At 38.4% G+C, this 27,428-nt stretch overlaps 1 long non-coding RNA gene across 1 annotated transcript in view; it reads right to left on the reverse strand.

Annotated features, from left to right (window-relative positions):
• Positions 1 to 27,428, reverse strand: part of LOC133240132 (uncharacterized) — a 166,411-nt gene that overhangs the window by 79,701 nt on the left and 59,282 nt on the right. The window contains exons 2-3 of the long non-coding RNA XR_009734124.1: positions 7,394 to 7,447; positions 6,069 to 6,196 (exon numbers count right to left, since the gene is read on the reverse strand). This is a non-coding gene — a long non-coding RNA (uncharacterized LOC133240132). The remainder of the gene's footprint in view (positions 1 to 6,068; positions 6,197 to 7,393; positions 7,448 to 27,428) is intronic.

A 27,428-nucleotide genomic window follows, 5' to 3' on the forward strand; every position in this document is an offset into this window, starting at 1 on the left:
AACTCCTGAAAAGGTCTTGGGGACCCCCATGGTTTCACAGATCACAGTCATTAGAAACACTCCTCCAAACAGAATATGAGATAACACAGAATATGGAGCCAGACAGTCTGATATCTTGGATATTGCACACTAATACAGTGTTAGAATGCATGAGATTTCTTTATTGAAAGAATATATATGTATATATATTTATATTTACATAAAAATTCATAGTATTTACTAACCCTTTCACCATTCAGGAAAATTACAAAGAATGTTTGTCTTACACCCTTTGACCCCAGTAAGAAACAGCCCTCGACTCTTGAATGCACAGTGTATGAAAAGACCCTAATGGCCTAATATGTCTAAGTAGATTTAGTTGTTCACACTAAGCTGTGAATACTCAATAAATGCAAAATTGACATATGATAAATTCACAAGCACAGCAAAAAACCTCTTCTCCCTCTTGCCCAAATAGGGATTCATAGCCCTTTTGATCTATCTGCTGCTGCTGCTGCTGCTAAGTGGCTTCAGTTGTGTCCAACTCTGTGCGACCCCATAGACGGAAGCCCACCAGGCTCCCCCATCCCTGGGATTCTCCAGGCAAGAACACTGGAGTGGGTTGCCATTTCCTTCTCCAATGCACGAAAGTGAAAAGTGAAAGTGAAGTCGCTCAGTGGTGTCAGACTCTTAGCGACCCCATGGACTGCAGCCTACCAGGCTCCTCCATCCATGGGATTTTCCAAGCAAGAGTACTGGAGTGGGGTGCCATTGCCTTCTTTCTTGATCTAGTTAGGGTCTATTTCCAAGTCTCAGAAGACTGGATATCGTGACAACTAACTATTTAAATAATTATGAAGAATTACGATGAGAGGCAAACATAAAACATAATAAACACTTGATAATTAATATATTTTGATAGCAGTTTCTCTGCCTAGACAGCAGACTTTTCTAGACATCACTCCCTCCCATATTCTGTGAGAGATCAGGGGAACTGCCTTTAAATGGGCCCACTTATCAGCCCCTACACAGTCATGAAAAGCCCACTACTAGACCATTTATATAGTATGGCTAAAAGAAAAGCTACGTTTTTTCAATTCTGTTTATATAGCCTGGTTATGTTTCTTCAATTCTTTAGGGCACAAAGGACCTGGCTTTTTAATAAGTATGATATCCTAATCATGAGTTTCATTAAAAATATCAGCAAGGCACAAAGAAAATATGAATTGACACCAAGGATGATCAGACAACACTGCCCAATAGGAAAGCTTTTATTCATGAATGACTGAAGGTTTTAGATACTTGTCTCTTTCCTTGGCAGAATGTCATTCTTTGAGCAAACATAGTGGCAGGAACAAGTGTAGCATTACGGTAAATTGATCTCAAATCCTTCCTCAAAAACAGTGTCAGAACAAATTGATTTTCCACCAATAACTTAAGCTGTTTTAGATTCCTAGGCTCCCAGGTCTAAGAAGCAGTACTTTTCTGCTGCAGTACTTTATTTTTCCCCAGAGAGGTTTCAGAGGGGAGAAGAGTTGAAGTGGCATAGGAGAAGGCAAAGCTTAGTGAATGATTAGTCATGACTACTCTTGGCCTAAAAATTCATTTGGAGGAAAGGAGTGGAAGACTTCTGCCTCGGAAGGGTTAATACAACATGTATATTATATACATGTTTCTGTGCGTGTGCACGGGTGTATGGCCTCCAATCACCCTTCAAACACTCATATTTTATAATTTTACACGTCTCTATCATGACCAAAGAATCTAATAACATATGTGAACAGGTAATTGGAGAACTTGGAGAGCATAGATCCTGAAGAATGTTTTCTATACTTGTACAGAGAGACTGGACAAACTCTATCTTGCTAAGAATCAAGTTAGAACTGAACACCAATAAGTTATTACGAGTTTTACTAAAAACATGTACTCTATAAAAATTATAGTCAAATTACTTAATCTAAGGAAATAACATTTCAATAAAGATCTTTTATCCAACCTTTGCCTGCACAAAACACTACAAAAGTAATATATGTTAATGAAAAAATAAACGAATGATAACAAAACGGACTCAAATAGGTTAAGTACAACTGGGTGAGAGGAAAAGTCTGTAGCAAGTATGTACATGCCCACTTCATTTCTCCCATAGGTAGACTTCAATTTACTAACATCATGTTCTATATAACATCCTCAGAATTGTTGTGAATTTTTAGCATCTAGAATAGCAGTAGTTCTAATTACTGTTTGTCTGACTTCATGATGACTTTTGAAAACATGAAAACTATTGTAAAAGCGAAGTGTCTACCTGAAATTTGTGACTGATAAAATCTGATGGAAACAACAGGCCAGAGTTTCTAACAAGGCCTCTTGTGAGTACTAACTGTATTACTAAGTAAAGTCTTCTTCCTTATTGTTAATTATCTGTACAACATTTCACTGGACTTCTACTTAGAATAAATGGCTGCACACCACACACACATACATTCTTTTGGGGTAACTGAATGTTTTAGAAAGTCTAGACTTTTCCAAAACAGTTTTGATTTCAGATATCCTCTCATTTGTTAGATTATATTTGACCATGTGTCCAAATATAGCTACTTTATATTTTATGTACTCTTCTCACTAGAGATAGACCCCATTGCTGTATACTTGAACTCAATATTCACAGATTGATAAATTATAGGAAAATCTTTGACAGTATTTCAAACAAATATAACAAATAATAATGACTAAAAGTTCATAATTCTTAGCTACTCTTCTCCTATACTTCCTAACATTCTCCTGCAAGTCAGTAGTTACGAAACAATGGCTAAATATAAATAGGATGTTTTAGAAGATGATTTCAAAATAACCTGCATTTGGGGTTTGTAGAAAACCCTCCCATGTCACATTATTTTAAAGAAATGCTTGAATGCAAATGAGTTGACCTATACTTGATGATCCATTTTGATTTCATTATCCGATGTCTCAACGTGGAAGATCTTGACAGTCTAACAATTTGTCTTCTGTTCTCTTTTGAAATTTCTTTTATTTTTAATTTGGAGACAGGAAATGGCATTTTATTTCCTGCTTTCTATAGACTCAAAAGTCATAAAATTGTAAAGAGGAGAAAAATTGTCAATTTTTTAAAGGTTAAATGCAGGAAAATTAGAGTGTCTGAAAGGGCAGACTCTGAATGGATCCAGTGCAGAAAGGTAGATAGCACTGGAGGGCAAGCTCAAAAATGAGTATTGAACAAAAAGATTGAACGGAAGTAAGTATGTAAAAAGAGCCTCCCATGTCAGTGACATCCATCCTTCCAATTATTTCTTTTAGCTTTATGGTTGCCTTGAGTCACACAGAATATAAGCATCCATTTGATCACATAATGGGAGAACACAACTGTGTTTTGAAGTGAATCACTAACCCTAGGGGCAAATCTGCAGAAAGGTAAAATTTCCCTTCTCTTCCGTCCCAGATCTTTCCTTCTGAAGTACAGGATGACAGCTTTGCAGGTGGAAGAAAATCTCAGAAGGCCAGGCAGAAAACTAGCTTCTCATGCCTGAATGTAGCAGAGTTGGTATACTTTTTGAATGTCACACAGTAGAATTATCTAAAACAATCTCTGCAGATAATAAGTTTCTGTGTGGGGAATGGTTCTGGCAGACAAGTAGTATATTTTTTGTTCTCGCCATTCTTTGAGACACTGGAATGATTCCTCCTTGTAGAACACTTCAATCACAGACTATTTTTTCCCTTCCCTATGAAAATACAAGCTCAGGAAGACTTTTCATGAGCACGTTTCCCCCTGTAGCTTTCTCTCAAAAAAACAGTGATCAGGATGCTTGGGAATTCAGTCTATCCTTCAATGTTTGCATATTCATTTGTATCCACCTGTACTCTGCTGTTGGTCCTGTTCCTTTTCTCAAATCAGTATTGAAAGCATCCTTTGAATTTTAAAACTATTAAAAAAATGATTTTATTTTCTTCATTTTTAAAGATGCTGGAAGCCACTAAAGTATAATTTGGTGCAAAGTTGTCACTCTATGAATCCTTAAGCAAATTCATGTGGAAATGTGTAAACACTCATTTAATGAACCAGATGTTTCTGGGGTCTAAGCTATTCCTTGAGAATAAAAGGAATCTCAGCTGGTAAAGAGTCCACCTGCAATGCAGGAGACGTGGGTTTGATCCCTGATTTGGGAAGATCCCCTGGAGAAGGAAACAGCTACCTACTCCAGTATTCTGGCTGTAGAGTCCACGGAGTCACAAAAAGTCAGACACGACTGAGTGACTTTCACTTAGGATATTTAGAACTCCTGCATATTTCTTACTCCCTAGGAATAATAATAAACATCCATGTAAGCTGAATTACCAAACACTGACAAGGTAGGGGGAAAGGTTTTCAAATACATTTATCAGCATGATCAATAGAAACAAGATTTAGAAAATCATGTATGTACAGAAGATTATGTTCCATATACCCAAGGGAAAAACTTGTAATAAACTTGACACAGTGCCTGCCTTCAATAAAGTTACTATCTAAGTGAAGATAAGACAAACATCTGAAAAGATAAATAACAAGTGAATGCCACAAATGTTACAGGCAAAACGAGCAGTCCTGGGATGTGGTGATTCATATATAAGAAATATGTATTTGGTCCTGGTCACTGCTTCTGGCACAGAGCTCCTAAAACCCTTAGAATTTCCTAAGTGCTAAGAACAATAAAAGTCTCTTTTTTTATGTTAATGAGGTGACTTCTGGATAGATCCTACAGAGGGGTGCTGATTACCAGGAAAAACAACCAGAAATGGAGGGTTTGAACTTTTAACCCCACCCCCTGACCTCCAGGGAGGGAAGAGGGGCTGGAGGTCAAGTCAACTGTCAATGGCCACTCATTTAATCAATTGATTAAATCATGATACACCTGAAGAAAAACAGGGTCCCAAAGGGAACATGCATGCCACTGTTCACTGCAGTACTGTATACAATTGCCAAGATATGGAAATAACCTAAAAGTCCATCAACAGAGGAACAGATAAACATGTGGTACATGTATACAAGGGAATATTATAAATCCATTCAAAAAGAATGAAATAATGGCATTTGCAGCAACATGGATGGACTCACAAATTGTCATACTGAGTGAATTCAGAGACAGAAAAGTATCATAAGAAGTTTGGAATTTTTAATTCCATCCCCTGACCTCCAGGGAGAGGAGAGGCTGGAGGTTGAGTCAACTGCCAACAGACAATGATTTAACCAATCGCGCCTATGTAATAATAACCTCAATAAAAGCCCCAAAGGACAGAGTTTGAATCCGTTCTGGGCTGGCAAGCTAGAACACTTCCACATGCCTCCATGTCCCAAAGTCCACCAGAATAGAAGCTTTTCTCCTCAGGACACTGACCTGTATATTTCATCAGTTGCTGCTTCATATCCTTTAATATCATTTATAATGAACCAGTAATCTAGTGAGTAAACTAGTTTCCCGAGTTCTGTGAGCCACCCTAGCAAATAAATGGAATCCAAGGAGAGTGTAGAGGGACCTCTGATTACAGCCAATAGGTCAAAACACGATAAACTGGATTCACGATTGGCATCTGAAGCAGAAAGTAGTCTTGCTGAACTAAGCCCTTAACCTATGGAATCTGATGATGTCCCTGGGTAGATTGTGTCAGAACTGGACTGAATTGTAGGACACTCCCTGGGGTCATAATTGCTTGGTGCTGTGGGGAAAACCTCCACACACTGAAACTGGATGCAGAATCTTAAGTACAGACAAGTAATTTAAGAAAAAAAAAAAAAAAGAGTATTATATAATCCCTAGACTGGAAAGTCTTCAAATGTTCTAGCTCAATAACTTACTGATGCTGAGAGTTCACATTTAATAAATGTGTATTATTATACCAGCCCTGTGCAAAGCATTTTGATAATAAATATTGAAAATATATATTCACTGTTTTGCATAACAACTTCAGGAGGTGAGTTTTTGTTTGTTTTGTTTTGTTTTCAAATGAGGAAGCCAAAATTCAGACTGTCTAAATACCTTGTCCAAGACTCCACTTCTAGCAAGAGACAGAGCAGTGATCCAAACTCCAGTCTTTCTTACCTAAGGTCTGTGCTCTCCACGGGGGTAACACTCTTCAACATGAATGGTAACAACCTTGGGTCCTCTCCCCAGTTAAGGAGACTCAACACATTCCCAGTAACTTGTTCCACTGATGGTTCCTGGGGAGCCTAGTAAAGGTTTCATAGAATATTCCAGAAAGAAGGAAACCATAAGTTAATTAAATAGATGCAAATTAAAATTTAGAAAAGTAAATTCCAAACCATGCTTGTAATTTGTAGACTGCAAATTTGTACTGCACTTGGAATAGCCTTTGATTCCTATTCTAAGAACTGCACTTGGAAAAACTGCACTTTTAAAAACTTGGTTTTTATGACATTTAAAAGATAATTGAAGTATGGAGGAAACTATCAGGAGATGAATGCAATATAATCCATAGAGTTATAAATGCAAATTCAGAGAATTTAAATTCATGATTGACAAGGCATACAATGGTTATTACAGACCAATTGACAAAAATCCTTTACTTTTGTGATCTATTTTCCACTCAAGAACAACTTTGTCTAAATCCATTGTTCTCCCTTGAGTTTTATCTTTTATCTTGTTCAACAGTTTATTTAATTTCAAAGACAATTAGATAAGCCAAAGTAATGGCACTACAGATGTATAAATGTATCCTGAGATGAATAAATTATAGACATTTCAATAAGTACCAAATGGAAACTGGGTAGCCTATCCCATCTCCAGCAGATCTCCTGACCCAGGAATTGAACTGGGGTCTCCAGCATTGCAGGCAGATTCTTCACCAACTGAGCTATCAGGGAAGTCTATGAAATGAAAAAGGAGCAGCTATTTGCTTGAACACAAATGGGTTTGTTGTTTGGAATAATCATCTTTTTTTTTTAACCAAGCACTTTGGCCCCTTTTGTTACTTACTGAACAATTTAAGTGAGTAATTTTTTTTAATTAATTTATTTAATTGGAGGCTAATTACTTTACAATATTGTAGTGGTTTTTGAAGTGAGTAATTCTTAATGTACTGGTCTTTAATGTCTATCAGTAAATCTAATGATTTTTCTTTCTCAAGGTTTCTCAATGTTTCTCACTGTCCTTTTTCTTTCTCAATGGCATAGGTATGTGGGTTGACTCTTTATATGTGAGGCTTAAAACCAGAGAAAAATATGACCTCATAGAAAAAAAATACATATATGGCCAAGTTTTTCTGCAAATGAAAGAAATATTTTTCAATACAATCTTGCCTCACTTTGTTAGGCCCTTTCCTCTATAGAGACATCAGTTTGACCATGGTGGAGTTTTTTAAAAATACTTGTGGTAAATAAAAAAAACAGGGTTATTGGTTTAAATACCTTTAAAAAAAATTATACCACTTCACTCCTCCGAACAGCAATGGATTCACCATTCTACACAAGAGAGAAAAAAAAAAATTATGACATTGCATTAAATACTTTGCATGATCTGACCACAGTCACACTGATTTGGGTTGGTTACTGGGGACCTTAAATGGTATGATATATACAAAGATCGTTTAAAAGGAAACCAAACAGTGGAGGTTAAGAGTTGGGACCTAGAGTGCATTAGCTTAGGGTTAAAATGTAGCCCAGCGCTTGCTAGTTTAGCAACTGCAAACAAATTAATTAAAATGCCTAAGCTTTGTTTCCCTCTCTAAATGAGGATAATGATTTTACCTTTTCTATAAGGTCATAAAGAAGATTAAATGAGATAATAAATTCAAGTGCTTGGCTGAGTGCTTGCGTTTATGTTCAGTACGTGTCCTACTCTGCTTTTGTGGCTACGTTATTGTTGTTGTTGCTGGGATTTTTATCATCTTATTCTCATACATTTGCCCTTGAAGTTCCATCTATCTAGAGTGAGTGCTCTTTCATCATCTCTCTGAATGGTCAAATTCTATCAATCACCCAAGACTCAGCTCATCTACCATCTATATCACTGAATTTTGCCTGTCTAGAGAAGTTAATTCTCATTCCTCAAAGACACTGCAATTCTTATCACCGATGATAGACATCTGTACTGAATTTTTACAGGCTTATTTAGGTATTTACCTTTCCATGTATTTCTCAGCTATATTATAGTGAGCTCCCTGAAGGCAGGTACTGTAGTTATTTCTACATCTGACAGTTTCTGCATCTGATACAGAGTCCTTAGCAATGAATATTTGTTGTTCATCTCAAGCTCCTTCCCCACTGGATGAAATGGCCGGAGTTAAAGGGCTACATAATCTACTGTGCTGGCATTTATTGTATGTTGCTGTTAATGCTTATTATATCCCATGCATTTGTTCTAAGCACTTTAATGTTTTATTTCCTTTAATCTTCACACTGACTCTATGAAGCAGGTATTTGCAATTCATTTAGATCTGAAGATACTGAGGCACCGAAGGTTAAAAAAAAAAAAATTTTCCTAGTGTGAAATAATAGAAATTATATATATTGGTCTCTGCTGGCAGTTCCTGACACAGACATCCTAAAACCCTTGTAATTTTCTGAGTGATAAGAGCACTAAGAGGATCTTTTGTTCTAATACTTGGTCTTTGATCCTAGTTCCTGACCCAGCTCTTAAATCCTTTGGAATTTCCTGGGTGATAGAAGTGTCTTGCTCTAATGAGGCGACTTTTCCTGGGCTCCAAGCTACCTTCAGGATCAAGCTTGGTTACCAAGCCATAATTAGAAGCTAGAAACTTTCCACCTCCCCCTCCTACCCGCCTTTCTCCTGGAAGTGAGAAAGCGGTGGAAACTGAGTTAACAATGGATCATGACTATATAATGAAACCTGCATAAAAGTCACCAGTACAGAGTCTGGAATGTTCTGGGTTGCTGAATATATGGGGTTGCTGGGAGAGTGGCATACCCAGACTCGGCAAGGAAGCTCCACGCCCCTTACCCCACACCTTGCACTATGCACTCACCTCTTCCATCTGGTTGTTCATCTGTATCCTTTTACAAGCAACAGGTTAATGTTAAGTGTTTCCCTAAGTTCTGTCAGACAGTCTACCAAATTATCAAAGCCAAGGAGGAGGTCATGGGAACCCCAATATATCTATAGCTGACCGGTCAGAAATACAGCTGACTAGCTGGGACTTAAATTGGCATCTGAGGGAGCAAGAGAGACAATCCTGTGGGATAAGGGTCTGACCCCTACTGTCAGAATAGAGTTCAACTTCAGGACATCGAGCTGGTGTCAGAGAATTGCTTAATATGTGGAAAATCTACACATCCAAAGTCAGAATTATAGAGTGTGAAGAAGCACAGAGGTGTGTTTTCTTCACACAAAGATTATATAGTCAGTACAAGGCTGAGGGGGCATTCAAACCCAGGCAGACTACCTCTAGACAGACAACATGCTCTTGACCTCTGTTCAATACTATCCACCTACTAAAATATCCAGAGATTACCCGTAACTCACATTACTTACAAGAATAACATTTAAATTGTGTTTAAAAGCACTACAAGATCTGATATTATCATCCTCTCAACTTCTTCGAAGTTGGACTAGAAACCGGGAAGCAGAGAAATAACGGTGGGAGATGTCATTGTCCTACTTGAGGGCTTCTTTTGCAGATTGAGGAAATACGTCCCTATTTTCCAAATCAGAAATCAAGTCTAAACATAACAAGACAGGATATCTTAAATAGGACTGTCATAGTGAAAAACCTGGCATCCATGATGAAAATAATAATACGGAACATATTTTGAAGTAACAGGCACCATCCTAGGCTGTTAAAGTGGGTTTTCTCTTTAATTAAAATATACTACGGTTACCACTATGGAGAAAGAGAAGAGCAGCCGGAAAGGCAGGGAGCTGGAGCTTGATGTTCTCCTGGTGCACATACTCTATCTCACACAGAGCCATCCGGTGGGATCACACTGTGATGAGGACAGAGCAGGACAAAAGTATCACCGCCCCATAATCAAGTCTGAACCCAGATAAAAACAGCATTTACCAAACCACAGAAGTAAGCGAAGGTCCTCTTAACCTGGCTAAAAGGAGGGGTTGCCACTCCTTCACCAGTTACTACCTGAGCCTCCTCCATTCCTCTGTCATGCTGCTGCTGCTGCTGCTGCTAAGTCGCTTCAGTTGTGTCCGACTCTGTGTGATCCCAGAGACAGCAGCCCACCAGGCCCCACCGTCCCTGGGATTCTCTAGGCAAGAACACTGGAGTGGGTTGCCATTTCCTCCTCCAATGCATGAAAGTGAAAAGTGAAAGTGAAGTCGTTCAGTCGCGTCCGACTCTTAGCGACCCCTGGACTGCAGCCTACCAGGTTCCTCCGTCCATGGGATTTTCCAGGCAAGACACCCCACTCCCTAACAGCCTCCAATCCAGAATAAAACTTTGCTTCTTTGAGCCGTCTCCAGAATCGCTTGACAAAAGCCCAAATCCTATCATTTCTTTCTAACACTTCCCTGCTGACATGTTCCAGGATCCCCAGGATATGTGTTCTTCCTCACTGAAACATGTCAATGAACCAGCTTTGTTCAATCACAAGTTTCTGGTGCTTTGCAGCTGACAGCATTGACACTATTACATCACTAAGTTATTGATGAAGAAACTGGCCTCAGAGAAAATAGATCACTAATTATTCGACTCTAGACTTAAACTCACTTTGCTTTTTTCCTTTTGTTATTTTTGTTTCTATTTGGGTATGTTTTTGTTATACAAACTACAGAGACTTCCCTCTGAGCCACTCACTGCATTATACAGTTTCCCAAAGATTACTGTAAATATACATGATAATAGGAGGGCAAGAGAGAACGCTAGTGCCCTCTGCATTCTTATTATGTACTGGCTGCTTTATCTGTATCTCCTATTTCAATCTCACAAGTACTGAGTTGGCCAAGACGTCCCTTATGATTATACAGTGGAAGTGAGAAATAGATTTAGGGCCTAGATCTGATAGAGTGCCTGATGAACTATGGAATGAGGTTCGTGACATTGTACAGGGGACAGGGATCAAGACCATCCCCATGGAAAAGAAATGCAAAAAAGCAAAATGGCTGTCTGGGAAGGCCTTACAAATAGTTGTGAAAAGAAGAGAAGTGAAAAGCAAAGGAGAAAAGGAAAGATATAAGCATCTGAATGCAGAGTTCCAAAGAATAGCAAGAAGAGATAAGAAAGCCTTCCTCAGCAATCAATGCAAAGAAATAGAGGAAAACAACAGAATGGGAAAGACTAGAGATCTCTTCAAGAAAATTAGAGATACCAAGGGAAGATTTCATGCAACGATGGGCTCGATAAAGGACAGAAATGGTATGGACCTAACAGAAGCAGAAGATATCAAGAAGAGGTGGCAAGAATACACAGAAGAACTGTACAAAAAAGATCTTCACGATCCAGATAATCATGATGGTGTGGTCACTGACTTAGAGCCAGACATCCTGGAATGTGAAGTCAAGTGGGCCTTAGAAAGCATCACTATGAACAAAGCTAGTGGAGGTGATGGAATTCCAGGTGACCTATTTCAAATCCTGAAAGATGATGCTGTGAAAGTGCTGCACTCAATATGCCAGCAAATTTGGAAAAATCCCAAAGAAAGGCAATGCCAAAGAATGCTCAAACTACCACACAATGGCACTCATCTCACACTAGTAAAGTAATGCTCAAAATTCTCCCAGCCAGGCTTCAGCAATATGTGAACTGTGAACTTCCTGATGTTCAAGCTGGTTTTAGAAAAGGCAGAGGAACCAGAGACCAAATTGCCAACATCTGCTGGATCATGGAAAAAGCAAGAGAGTTCCAGAAAAACATCTATTTCTGCTTTATTGACTATGCCAAAGCCTTTGATTGTGTGCATCCCAATAAACTGTGGGAAATTCTGAAAGAGATGGGAATACCAGACCACCGATCTGCCTCTTGAGAAACTTGTATGCAGGTCAGGAAGCAACAGTTAGAACTGGACATGGAACAACAGACTGGTTCCAAATAGGAAAAGGAGTACATCAAGGGTGTATATTGTCATCCTGCTTATTTAACTTATATGCAGAGTACATCATGAGAAACGCTGGACTGGAAGAAGCACAAGCTGGAATCAAGATTGCCGGGAGAAATATCAATAACCTCAGATATGCAGATGACACCACCCTTATGGCAGAAAGTGAAGAGGAACTCAAAAGCCTCTTGATGAAAGTGAAAGTGGAGAGTGAAAAAGTTGGCTTAAAGCTCAACATTCAGAAAACGAACATCATGGCATCCGGTCCCATCACTTCATGGGAAATAGATGGGGAAACAGTAGAAACAGTGTCAGACTTTATTTTTCTGGGCTCCAAAATCACTGCAGATGGTGACTGCAGCCATGAAATTAAAAGACGTTTACTCCTTGGAAGGAAAGTTATGACCAACCTAGACAGTATATTCAAAAGCAGAGACATTACTTTGCCAACAAAGGTCCATCTAGTCTAGGTTTTTCCTGTGGTCATGTATGGATGTGAGAGTTGGACTGTGAAGAAGGCTGAGCACCAAAGAATTGATGCTTTTGAAGTGTGGTGTTGGAGAAGACTCTTGAGAGTCCCTTGGACTGCAAGGAGATCCAATCAGTCCATTCTGAAGGAAATCAGCCCTGGGATTTCTTTGGAAGGAATGATGGTAAAGCTGAAACTCCAGTGTTTTGGCCACCTGATGTGAAGAGTTGACTCACTGGAAAAGACTCTGATGCTGGGAGGGATTGGTGGCAAGAGGAGAAGTGGACGACAGAGGATGAGATGGCTGGATGGCATCACTGACTCAATGGACGTGAGTCTGAGTGAACTCGGGGAGTTGGTGATGGACAGGGAGGCCTGGCGTGCTGTGATTCACGGGGTCACAAAGAGTCGGACATGACTGAGCGACTGAACTTAACTGAACTGAACTGACTGAAATGATGTTGCAGGAAAACCCAGACAAATTTTTTTTACGAATCCAATATGTACAACAATCCTTTGAAGAAGCTCATTCAACAACTGAAAAAAATCTGTATATCAATGGTAAGCAATTTCTCAAGATTAGCGAGTTTTAAAAATTTAACCTACCTGTGCAAGTGCTTAGTCGCTCAGTCAGGCCCAACTCTCTGCAGCGCCATGGGCTGTAGCCTGTCAGGCTACCTGGTCCATGGAATTTTCCAGGCAAGAATAGTGGAGCAGGTTGTCATTTCTTACTCCAGGGGATCTTCCCAACCCAAGGATGGAACTTGTGTCTCCTACATCTCCTGCATGGGAAGACAAATTCCTTACCACTAGAGCCACTTGGGAAGCCCTAACTTAGCTATGCTGCTGCTGCTAAGTCGCTTCAGTCGTGTCCAACTCTGTGTGATCCCAGAGATGGCAGCCCACCAGGCGCTCCCATCCCTGGGATTCTCCAGGCAAGAACACTGGAGTGGGTTGCCATTTCCTTCTCAAATGCATGAAAGTGAAAAGTGAAAGTGAAGTCGCTCAGTCGCGTCTGACTCTTCGTGACCCCATGGACTGCAGCCTACCAGGCTCCTCCGTCCATGGGATTTTCCAGGCCAGCGTACTGGAGTGGGTTGCCATTGCCTTCTCCAAACTTAGCTATACCAGCTATCTTATTCTCACATGCCCACACCATACTGGAATAGCCCATGTCTGGAAAGGAGTTAGGCCAACTTTCTCTGTAAGCACCATCTGGTCTGGCCTCATGCTTAATTCCGGATAAAGTTCAGCAGCAAACATATACTCTGCATGCACTCGCTTTATATTCCAGTTGCTGTTCAGTTTTTCACACAAGTTTTAGAACAGAACCCTCTCTATTTCTGCCTCTAAAATCTACTAAAATCAACCTGATTTTGAGAGCATGTTGAGAGTATCTTGGTTATTATGGCAGAACATTTACTCTAACACAAATAATGGCACTGGCTTGAGAGTTTCTAGCCAAGATGGGAACTAGCAAAATAAAATGTGCTATTTCAAGGAGTGGTATACATGCAATATATACTATCAACAACTACTAATTAAATTACCCTTGTCCTAAAGAGACACTTTCATTCTCCTGAACTATAATTGGAGGATCTTAGGTTACTGGGATGCTTCTGTCCCAAAAGCATACTAAGTCCTGGTTTCATTTACCTTCCTGCTTTTAACAAAACCATTTTCAGTAAAAAAAAGGCAAAAGAAGAAAAGAAAACAGAAACAAAATATATCTCATATGCCTCATCCTCTATTATATCAATTTTCAAAAGCTGATTCTTTGTTGAAGAACTACTCAAACCTGCATTTGAACAGGAGTTCACTGCAGATAGCAATAAGAACTGTCGACATTATTAACTCCTTATTTCTTAGACTCTGATAATCTGCACATCAGCATAGCTAAAGTAAATGCTGAAGTTATAGGCAAAACAAAAGCGTTTCACTTTTCAGACCTGTTTAAGATGAAATCATAGTACAACATTTTTGAACTATAACTAAAATTCAAGTTCTACATATCTTCAAGAAGACAACATCACTAGTAATGCCAGCATTTCTACACTGATTTTTCAAATTTACTGATGTAGATAAAGGGTATAAATATGTACTAAGATGACATTTTCCTGAAAATAAAAACACTACATAAATTACATGAAGTAGCAAACCTTTATGTCATATATACAGCCATTTATACTTTGTATCAATGTATACAACACTCATATATATATATATATTCAATAATGTAACTTTCAATGAAATCATAATTGATTTCTAAGTGTCACTGAGTCGTAAAGTCTGAGTCATGATTTCACTTTAAATTTGACAGTACAATGCAAAAGAAGCACGGAAGCCAAGAGGTCTCACAATTTACGAAGCATTCCAGGCAGCTATGTGGTTTTCCTTCCAATAATGAGCACTCAAGATCAAGCCTTACAACTGACACTTTTACACATTTAATGAAGATATAGGATTGTGGAATAGCAAGTTTTTCATTTGTACTTTCATTAATATATTTCTCATTTTTTCACTAGTGAATACAGAAAAACTCAATATAAAGGTGGTGATCATTCAGAGACGTGGCAAGGTTTGCTGCAACGGAGCCCCCAGTACTAACATTAAGTGGATGGCTCACAGCAGCAGCTATAAAGGAACTGAATTTAATATTCTGGGACTCAAGTCTGGGAATGCAGTTCCATAGACTCAGAATTAAGGATCACCTCATTTCTTAAAAGCAATAAGGGATAAAGAAATAGGAAAGGACTACATTAAAAGGCCAACATAATCCTGGATTCAGTGTAAGAGCCCCGTAGAAATTAGACATTTTGATTAGTGGACACTAGAAACACTACGAAGACCAGAAGGCCTGGAAAGTAGGGTCTGATATAACATGGACATACTTACAATGATTAGACATTTTGGGATGAAACTTGCTTCAAAAATTGAAGAGGACTTAATATTTGGAATTCTGTTCTTATTTCCTGTGTTACCATTTTTTCATATTTCAGTAAACTCATAGAAATTTTTTATTCTAGACATAGGGCTCAATTTACATTCTCACCAACAGTGCATTAGGGCTCTTTTTTCTTTACACCCACACACACCAACAGCTCTTAACTCACGTGTTTTGATGACACCCGTGCTAACAAGTGTAACATGGTATCTCATTATAGCTTCGATTTGCATTTCCCTGATGACTAGTGATGTGGAGCGTCTTTTCACCTGTCTCTTGGTCATTTATATGTTTTCTTTGGAAACATGTCTATTCAGATTCTCTGTCCATTTCCTTATCAGACTATTTGTTTTTCTTGCTATTAAGTTGTATGAGTTACTTATATATTTTGAATATTAACCTTTTATCTGATACATAGTTATGATGGTTCTTCCAGTCCATTCAGAGACCACAGTGATAAATGGCAGAAGAAAAATAAAAGGGGAAGTGATTGATAAGGAATGATGGGGAGTAATACAGTAATACAATGTGATAAGTGCTATGACGGAGTTAAAGCAAGACAAGGAGTAATTGGGAGGCGTTTTATTCTAGTTTGGGCAGTTGGATAAAGCTCCCAAAAGATCATATTCAGCTGAAATGAACTGACCGAAAAAAAAGCAAGTCTTGAAAAATTCTGGAGGAAGAGACCTGTAGGAAGAGAAAGCAGCTAGTGCCATACATCTCAGGAAGGAAGAAATTCAGTATATTTGAGAAGAGGAGGCCAGCCAAGTTCCCAAAAGGAGAATGGGGGGCTGGGGGTGATGTGAGATGAAATCAGGGAGGCAAGAAAGTGTAGATAGGAGTAAGGTCAAACTCAGGATTTTAGATTCAAGTATAAAGGGAAATCAATAGAGGGTTTTCCCAGGCTGTAGTTGGATCTTATTTATGTTTCGCACAGAACTGAGGCAGGGAAAAGAGCCTTATCAGGGAGATCAGACAGTAGAAATTACAGGCGTATTAAAGGGAGATGGAATGCCTTGAACCAAGTAGTGGAAATAGTGGAAATGTGGAGCTGGATAGATTTGGGGTGTGTTCTCCAGGTGGAGGTAACAGGCACTGCTGATAACCTACACCAGGAACATTTATTCCTTTTAATTATTTCTGTGTCTCATAAGAATTAATTTGCAGTGTTTGTGATTTGGTAAAAAACAAACAAACAAAAAAAAAAACAGCGTTTCTTTCAGATGTTTTAAATCTGTTTGAAAGCTGGTTAATCCTACTGTATACCTATGGCCAAACTGTAAATTATACTCCATGGATATTTCAGACATTGCAAAGTTACCAATTAAAATATGACTAGCTAAACAAAGATTACTTTGATAATAGTTATGTCTGTATTTTTTTTCTTTGTTAAAAAAGTAAAATTCTGGTGATTAGTTTGAGGATGTTTAATAGTTTAATAACATTTATTAAAGTATGCTAGGGAAAAAAATAGTAAATTTCACTCCACCAAAAACAATATGCACTGACAATAAATTTTGGAAGATTCATAAAGAATAACTAATCTGAAACTCTGTTACAATGAATCCTCAATATGTAGATATGAGAGACGGTTTTTTGTTTTGTTCTGTTTTGTTTTAGTTTTAGGCAAAAAAGAAAACAATGAATGGCTAGTAAAACTGCCACAACAATCTGGTTTTATTTTATTGTAAATTACAAAGAAAAGGAAAAAACTTTTTCGAGTTCTCCTATCTACACACTAAAAATAGCGAAAGAGTTTGTTTGATAGCATGCCATCCCCATTTAACATAAGTTTAAAGGCACCCAATAATAGTAATCATTTAGAAGGCATCCATCAGAAAATTTCCCATTGCTATTTATTTTATTAGTTCAGTTGAGTAGAAACAATAGCAGCCTTGCATTTAAGAAAGTTAATGATGGGTTTGTTTTCTTTTTAACAAGGAAGAAAGAAAGCTGAAATGCACACTGTTGTTGGAGTGAAAACAAAGAAAACTCATCAAAGCAACCAGGAAGGCCACCCTGGAAACAGAGGATTCAGGGCCTAGATATTGGTCACAACAGGATGCCTTCAAATCCTTGGGGAAAAGTCGAGAACACGGAACAGTGAATTTGGCTAATTGTTCAGCACTCCACACACTAATGTCAAGAGCACACTTCTGACCCAAATTCTGATTAGTTAGGATCTAGTTTAGACTTTGAGATAGATCATCAAATCCATTCTTGCCAAAATCTTCCAGGCATGGTTATGATACTTTGTTTGACCTCAGACAATAACTATTCTTGAAATCATCAAACTGATTTCCGTTTTTCTATCTCCAGTGCTCTTTAAGTCAGAGAGTGTCCTTTTGTTGTGTCATGACTGAACAACAATAAACAACTGGACTCTTGACTTTAAACAGAGGCTTGCTTTTCACTTGAGTATAGAATTTCCATCTTTAATGATCCTGGAGAAGTTCCTACCATCTGGGCAGTAGATGCAGAGTCATGTATTTAGAGTATGGACAGGCTGCCGGTTGCAATCAGAAAGCCATGTGACACTGTAACTGAGATACAGGGCAAAATGTAATAATTCTACATTTAGTAGCACTCTTACCGTGTATTAGAAATCACAGGCAAGGAGAGATTGATTTCATAAGTGCAACTTGGCCAGGAGGAAAAATGGAATTTTAAAATAGCACTATAACAATTTTTTTTCCTTCTGAGTATTCAATTTATCCTGATAATTTGAGCAATGAGCCTGGGCAAGCTCAGAGAAGAGTATTAGTACCTTTGTTGAATGTGTCAGTGCTGCAGATATTCATATCAAAATATCAAATCAAGAACCTACAATTAAATATACTAATCAAGCCAGTCAACCCTAAAGGAAATCAATCCTGAATATTCATTGGAAGGACTGATGCTGAAGTTGAAACTCCAATATTGTGGCCACCTGATGTAAAGCACTGACTCATTGGAAAAGACCCTGATGCTGGGAAAGATTGAAGGCAGGAGGAGAAGGGGATGACAGAGGAGAGAGGGTTGGATGGCATCACTGACTTGATGGACATGAGTTTGAGCAAGCTCCGGGAGTTGGTGATGGACAGCCTGGCGTGCTGTAGTCTATGGGGTCGCAAAGACTTGGGTATGACTGAGCTACTGAACTGAACTGAAGAATTCATAGGCAGAAGTAAAGAGAGTATTTCGTGTTCATCATGGGGCCTCCCCAGTGGCTCAGACAGTTAACAATCTGCCTGTAATGAAGGAGATGTGGGTTCAATCCCTGAGTTGGGAATATCCCATGGAGGAGGAAATGGCAACCCACTCTAGTATTCTTGCCTGGACAATCCCAAGGACAGAGCGCCTGGCGGGTCCATAGGGTCACAAAGAGTCAGACACAACTGACACTTTCATTTTCACGAAGCTGGATTTCTTCCATGACTAAACATAACTGCCTTCGAAAATAATGACGAAAACACTAATAATGATCCTTTTTTTCTCTATCTCACCCATTTGCTGCAACATTTCCTGTCCCTTCTACAACCCTTCTGTTCCCGTCATTTCTGAAGTTCAGAAAATACAGCATCACTGTGACTTCAGACAGAAAGACCTTCATTTTCTTCACTTAGATTGACTGTATTTGTTTATTTCCTAAAATGCTCATTTCGCTTAGGAAGAGACACAAGTTGATGACAGGTGAAATTACAGTTGCCTTGTGTCGTCATCTAACAATTTATTCTAGGTCTGCTAATTCTCATGATGCCCTACTAGAGAAACAATTAAAAGACAATGAAATTTTTAGAAATGCTAATCAAGTATACTATATCACTGTCAGATTCAAAATATATCGGTTCTTATTTTTCACAAGATTTAAGAGGCTCTCTTTCTGTACAGTTTAGTAATAAGAAAAGTTGCAAAGAATAACAGCCAAGGATGAGAATTAGCAGCCATAAAATTAAATGAGGTTAAAAATTAAAAACTCTAAATGGTAACTAGACTACTCTGCATAGACATTTTGAAGGGATAAAGAAAAGCTCTCAGCAGACTGGCAAACTCACAAAGGCAAGTCAGTGACTAAGGATCAGTAATCAGCTCACTGGAATGCAACCCTCTGGGAAACTTCACCCAAAAGAAAACCTGCCTGGACACATGGTTAGGAAGGAAACTGGCATTCTGAAAATGCTACTGAAGGCAGCACCAGGAGATGCAAACCATATGGCATATTTAGAGATGTTTTCCATTCATATTCATGTATTAAAGGTTCTGAGATCTTCTGCAAAGGAATGTGTTTAATTTTACTTAACCCAGCATTTTCCATGCTTATTTCAGGAAGCTCAGTTCAGTCGCTCAGCCGGTCCGACTCTTGAGACCCCATGAATCGCAGCAGGCCAGGCCTCCCTGTCCATCACACACTCCCTGAGCGACTCAAGACTCACATCCATCGAGTCAGTGATGCCATCCAGCCATCTCATCCTCTGTCGTCCACTTCTCCTCCTGCCCCCAATCCCTCCCAGCATCACTGGTCTTTTCCAATGAGTCAACTCTTCGCACGAGGTGGCCAAAGTACTGGAGGTTCAGCTGTAGCATCATTCCTTCCAAAGAAATCCCAGGGCTGATCTCCTTCAGAATGGACTGGTTGGATCTCCTTGCAGTCCAAGGGACTCTCAAGAGTCTTCTCCAACACCACAGTTCAAAAGCATCAATTCTTCGGCGCTCAGCCTTCTTCACAGTCCAACTCTCACATCCATACATGACCAAGGAAAAACCATAGCCTTGACTAGACGAACCTCTGTTGGCAAAGTAATGTCTCTGCTTTTGAATATGCTATCGAGGTTGCTCATAACTTTCCTTCCAAGGAGAAAGCATCTTTTAATTTCATGGCTGCAGTCACCATCTGCAGTGATTTTGGAGCCCAAAAAATAAAGTCTGACACTGTTTCCACTGTTTCCCTATCTATTCCCCATGAAGTGATGGGACTGGATGCCATGATCTTCGTTTTCTGAATGTTGAGCTTTAAGCCAACTTTTTCACTCTCCACTTTGACTTTCATCAAGAGGCTTTTGAGTTCCTCTTCACTTTCTGCCATAACGGTGGTGTCATCTGCATATCTGAGGTTATTGATATTTCTCCCGGCAATCTTGATTCCAGCTTGTGCTTCTTCCAGTCCAGCGTTTCTCATGATGTACTCTGCATATAAGTTAAATAAGCAGGGTGACAATATACAGCCTTGACGTACTCCTTTTCCTATTTGGAACCAGTCTGCTGTTCCATGTCCATTTTTAACTGTTGCTTCCTGACCTGCATACAGATTTCTCAAGAGGCAGGTCAGGTGGTCTGGTATTTCCTTCTCTTTCAGAGTTTTCCACAGTTTATTGTGATCCACACAGTCAAAGACTTTGGCATAGTCAATAAAGCAGAAATAGATGTTTTTCTGGCACTCTCTTGCTTTTTCCATGATCCAGTGGATGTTGGCAATTTGATCTCTGGTTCCTCCGCCTTTTCTAAAACCAGCTTGAACATCTGGAAGTTCACGATTCATGTATTGCTGAAGCCCGGCTTGGAGATTTTTGAGCATTACCTTATTAGCATGTGAGATGAGTGCAATTGTGCGGTAGTTTGAGCATTCTTTGGCATTGCCTTTCTTTGGGACTGGAATGAAAACTGTTCTCTTCCAGTCCTGTGGCCACTGCTGAGTTTTCCAAATTTGCTGGCATATTGGATGCAGCACTTTCACAGCATCATCTTCAGGATTTGAAATAGGTCACCTGGAATTCCATCACCTCCACTAGCTTTGTTCATAGTGATGCTTTCTAAGGCCCACTTGACTTCACATTCCAGGATGTCTGGCTCTAAGTCAGTGACCACACCATCGTGATTATCTGGGTCGTGAAGATCTTTTTTGTACAGTTCTTCTGTGTATTCTTGCCACCTCTTCTTGATATGTTCTGCTTCTGTTAGGTCCATACCATTTCTGTCCTTTATCGAGCCCATCTTTGCATGAAATGTTCCCTGGGTATCTCTAATTTTCTTGAAGAGATCTCTAGTCTTTCCCATTCTGTTGTTTTCCTCTATTTCTTTGCATTGATTGCTGAGGAAGGCTTTCTTATCTCTTCTTGCTATTCTTTGGAACTCTGCATTCAGATGCTTATATCTTTCCTTTTCTCCTTCGCTTTTCGCTTCTCTTCTTTTCACAGCTATTTGTAAGGCCTCCCCAGACCACTGTTTTGCTTTTTTGCATTTCTTTTCCATGGGGATGGTCTTGATCCCTGTCCCCTGTACAATGTCACGAACCTCATTCCATAGTTCATCAGGCACTCTATCTATCAGATCTAGTCCCTAAATCTATTTCTCACTTCCACTGTATAATCATAAGGGATCTGATTTAGGTCATACCTGAACGGTCTAGTGGTTTTCCCTACTTTCTTCTAAATTAGTCTGAATTTGGCAATAAGGAGTTCATGATCTGAGCCACAGTCAGCTCCCGGTCTTATTTTTGTTGACTATATAGAGCTTCTCCATCTTTGGCTGCAAAGAACATAATCAATCTGATTTTGGTGTTGACCATCTGGTGATGTCCATTTGTAGAGTCTTCTCTTGTGTTGTTGGAAGAGGGTGTTTGCTATGACCAGTGCATTTTCTTGGCAAAACTCTGTTAGTCTTTGCCCTGCTTCATTCCGTATTCCAAGGCCAAATTTGCCTGTTACTCCAGGTGTTTCTTGACTTCCTACTTTTGCATTCCAGTCCCCTATAATGAAAAGGACATCTTTTTTGGGTGTTAGTTCTAAAAGGTCTTGTAGGTCTTCATAGAAACGTTCAACTTCTGCTTCTTCAGTGTTACTGGTTGGGGCATAGACTTGGATTACTGTGATATTGAATGGTTTGCCTTGGAAACGAACAGAGATCATTCTGTCATTTTTGAGACTGCATCCAAGTACTGCATTTCGGACTCTTTTGTTGACCATGATGGCTACTCCATTTCTTCTGAGGGATTCCTGCCCGCAGTAGTATATATAATGGTCATCTGAGTTAAATTCACCCATTCCAGACCATTTCAGTTCTCTGATTCCTAGAATGTCGACATTCACTCTTGCCATCTCTTGTTTGACCACTTCCAATTTGCCTTGATTCATGGACCTGACATTCCAGGTTCCTATGCAGTATTGCTCTTTACAGCATCGGACCTTGCTTCTATCACCAGTCACATCCACAGCTGGGTATCGTTTTTCCTTTGGCTCCATCCCTTCATTCTTTCTGGAGTTATTTCTCCACTGATCTCCAATAGCATACTGGGCACCTACTGATCTGGGAAGTTTCTCTTTCAGTATCCTATCATTTTGCCTTTTCATACTGTTCATGGGCTTCTCAAGGAAAGAATACTGAAGTGGTTTGCCATTCCCTTCTCCAGTGGACCACATTCTGTCAGACCTCTCCACCATGACCCGCCTGTCTTGGGTGGCCCCACAGGCATGGCTTAGTTTCACTGAGTTAGACAAGGCTGTGGTCCTAGTGTGGTTAGATTGACTAGTTTCCTGTGAGTATGGTTTCAGTTTGTCTGCCCTCTGATGCCCTCTTGCAACATCTACCGTCTTACTTGGGTTTCTCTTACCTTGGGTGTGGGATATCTCATCTCGGCTGCTCCAGCAAAGCGCAGCCGCTGCTCCTTACCTATTTCAGCAAGGGAATACTCTAATATTTGGTGAAACACAGTTTGGAAAAGTTTGTTGATAAGTCAAAGTTTTGCCCATAGTTCCATTTGGTTCTCTCTGAAATTAATCTGTGTCCTGACACATATCAATTGTCTGCCAGACTTTGTAAAAGTCTAAGTAGATCTACGAATTGTCACAAAGGTAGTGCAAGATAAGAAATCATTTTTATCTCATTTCTGATATTAAATGTTCCTTATCTGTTACCTTGGCAGAAAAGGAATTAAATGAGTTATTAAAGTGTGAGATGATCATTGCCAATTATCTCTGAGAACTATTTAAGCTTCTCTTAAAGGTGTGTCCCAAATAACATCTACCAAGAGACTGATCAAGGAAGCCAAAAATGGGCTGTTAGTTTAACAAATAAAAACATGGGCTATGGAAAAAAATTAACTGGTTTTTCTCTGAAGTCACAAACCTGCTACTAAGCATCATCACTTTCACAATCAGCTCATCAGGCGTTTGTTAATTGTGCCCTGAGCTGAGCACTGCATTTTATCAAAAACATATATATCTTGCCATCCAGTTAGAGAAGCACTGAATAATTTTAACCATATCAAGCTCCCCCTGTTTGACAAAGTATTCAAAAAGAATTTTAAAACTATTTACTTTGGAATGTAATAGATTCTCTTATCATTCTCTAGTTGGTTAAACCTAGAGAATTCCTGGTTCAATTGGGAACAATCACAAAAAGTGTCATCAAATATCAACCAGTGCTACCTGCTTGAAATAGCTTTTTTTTTTTTTTTAATGGTTTCTTACTGATAAATTTTTTAGCTATTCAAGCCCCAGGAAAGCAAATTGGAAGTTGAAAATCTTTAATAAGTATTTTTTACAACAATAAATCGTCAATTTTACTAGGCTTGCCAAAAGCAGGTAAGAAGGAAAAGTTCCTCCCATGAGGCTTTACTCTCGTAACAATTATGTGTTGCAGGAAGTTAGAGCTAATTAGTTTGTAAAGTACAGAGCTTCAGAAAGTGTAAGCTTCTTCAAACTGTATCCAATGAGAAGACACACTACTTACTATTTTCAAACAGTAAAAACAATAAAGAGCAAATTCTGAGGAAAAAAGCAGCCATACCTAAAATAATGATAATAAAACAACAATAACAAAATGTATTCCTGGTCAAATAAAAAAAAAACCACATTTTTCTTTAAACTTCTAAGTTGGAAAATTAAAGTTAATTATTGCTGACAAATAAGTTCTAGAGAGTTGCTGTACAGCATTTTGCCTATCATCACAACATTGTATTGTACACTTAAAAGGTTGTTGAGCAAAAAAAAAGGTTGTTGAGCAAAGATCTCAAGTTAAATGTTCTTACCACAATAAAATATGCATATATATGTAATAATAATTTATAAGACTTAGCTTCTACAAAATGTAGCTGGGTTTTTAAGATAGAGATTTTTTGATACTTATAATGCACTGATTAAATATTTAGTTACCTTGGCTGGTGCCCACATACCACATAGGTAATATTAGTTTATTTGCTAAATGTCTCACCAACAAAAACTTTAGTTAATACAGTCACTTCAGCTTTATCCTTTCCAAGAAATGTTTGCAAAAGAAATAATATCTCAAAAGAGAAGTCACTGCTCATTCTGGACTGTAAATGAAGCATTTTGGCGTTGATATATATACAAGAAAAGATGTATAAACTACTATGGTGCTTGTTATTTTATTCAAGATACAAGAGAAATAAACGTCTTCCAATAGCTATTGTACAGATTTTTATGTTTCAGAATCTCTCTTTCCTAGATAATCTCATGCTCACACACACATATATACACACCACACAAAGGCAAAATAAAACTCAAATATATTTTAATCCAAACATGTTAAGTCAAACAACAAGATTCTAGTGCAGTTTTGCAGGCTTGGTCATGTTTGGCATATAAAAAAACGTTTGAATACTCAAAATTATTTTGGTATCATCTCTATGATACCAATTCCTAATTGGATCTCTGTAAATATACCAGTAAATATTTATCAGCTGCTGACTATGTGCCTTTGTTACCCTAAGATCTGTGCAGAATAAGAAAGTTTTCTTAGGGGGCATATTAAATGTTAGAAAGGTTTTCTAATACTAATTTCTAAAGCTTGTCAGAGTTGTCCACAGTTATGAAAATGATGGTAAAATCTATCTATCTCTGTATCTATCTATCACACCACATATTATGCCACTCCACACTTTAGGTTAGAAAAATTAATGACTGAAACTGACGTCACAAAATTCCACTGTGAATTCTATAATCGGTTTCAAGGACCTGTGTTGGGTTACTGATGAGCTGAAAGAACTAATACAATATCCTTTGTTTAATGACCCAAATACTCCAAACATATTTTAAGTCAAGGAAAAACTACTACATTACTATGTTTTTAAAAATAAACTCTCTTCAAGCTTTGTGACTTTCCAGAACCTTCAAGAGCATATGTTTGTTTCAATGAAAGGTACATGAACTCTTTATGGTTTTTAAATATAGGTTGTGCAGACCTGCATATTAAGATAAGCATAACATCCTTTCAAAATTAAATTTCCAGTGGAATTTTTGCTCAATGTGAATAATGAGGTAAGCTCAGCATTATAGGAATTATAGTGGCCCTGAGTTTAATAAGTGCAAGCAGGTATCTTTAATTATGTATTTGAAATGGTTTAGGGACCTTCTCATTGTTCAACAGCAAAGCAATAAAGGGGGCCTATTTGCGCCATGTACTGTCCCCTCCCTAACATAATTCTGAAATATAAACTTTGCAAGGTTGTTTTCTGTGGTGTGGAAAACCAGTGTTTCTATGAGATAAAAACATGGAACTAATTGTTTATGTTAGAGCCTTTAGGACTGGTGGTATTTTACATGCAAATTCACTAGAGTAATTTGTTTTACATGTGTATTAAGCCAAAAGGATCAAATTATCTGAGTGGGTTGAACTAAGATGACAGACCCAGTTCATTCTATTTCGAAAAGAATTTGCGATTCAGCATTTTATACAAATCTCATTGAAATGTATTCATGCCTCTGTAAAGCAGTGATAAACTTAATAAATGAGGACAGTTATTATACACCCATAAAATATAAAAACCCAGGAAATTATAAAACCGTTATCAGCGTGACTGTTTAAAATAACGTAACTAGCTCTAAAGCTGGGTCAAAATAATTATTCCATCCGTCAGAAGGGCACTCTAGTAGAATGAACCACATTTTTCTGTCAACAGAATTAAGTTTCTTTATAGGATGACAATAATAGATGTTATCAGCATCTGCACCGTGTATCACGGATTACAGTTCAGGAGGGTCATTACCACCTGAACCAAGGCGAGCATCAATTCTCAGGCCAACACACAGGACTACCATGTGTTATCATCTGCAACAAACAGGTCTGTGGTCCTTTATGAAGTGAAGGGCTTTGCTGTCACTGCAGCGAAAGAGGTAAAATAGCCCTTTTTGATCATGAAATCATGAGTCATTTAATATTGTATGAGTAGTTATTTTCAACTGTTTTCCTTTACTCCCTTCTTTTTGGTTGGTGCTAAAGCGAGATTTTTCCTGAAGAACCCGCCTGCAGTACAAGAGTGGTTTCTGGGGGCAATGTAGCAGGACCTGGATCCTAGGCACCTTTTCCTGTTACATAAGAGGATGTAGCAAATTTTTTAAAAAAGATTCTAACACCCTAGATGACATTTCATATCACTATTGTAACAGGGTATTTTTTGAAGAGCCTCTTAATGCTCTTTGGTTTTCTTACAATAATCCCCTTTTTAAAAAATGTTGAGTCTAACTCAACAGCTCTACAAGAAACTTTTGACTTGCTAACAAGATAAATAAAGGGTGCTTCATATTGAAGACCTCACTAAACAAAGTGCAGTTTGCAAATGTTTACCTTTTCAGCAAGCTTAGAAATATTTTCAAGTGAGAGAGCTTTGGGTAATAGTTTTGTAATGTGGAGGCAAATATAAAATTCAGTTCACTATAAATTTCTATTTTCTTTCTATCTGTTCATCCAAGTACAGAACTCTAATGGCCAGTGTGTGACCTTTCTGTCTAGAATAGGAAACAACTTCCCTGTTAAGGGCAGAACACTGCAGTTGATGTCTAGATAGCCACCATTAAAAAGGCTGGACTACTTATTTTATGTGAATGATGTACTAAAATCCTCATACACATCAATTTTGGGGACAGGTCCACCTCAAAATGTTGGAAGAACATTTGAGCAGAACCTACTTATTAGAATCTCCTATTTTTAATTTTTTTTTTAATATTATCTTGGGACAAAAAATGAAACCCTCAAAGCATATACACATATGAGTCGTGGAAATAAATACTAAATGCAACCAAAAATGGGTCAGATGA

Source organism: Bos javanicus, chromosome 27 (assembly GCF_032452875.1).
Source record: "Bos javanicus breed banteng chromosome 27, ARS-OSU_banteng_1.0, whole genome shotgun sequence".
NCBI classification, from domain to species: Eukaryota; Metazoa; Chordata; class Mammalia; order Artiodactyla; family Bovidae; genus Bos; species Bos javanicus.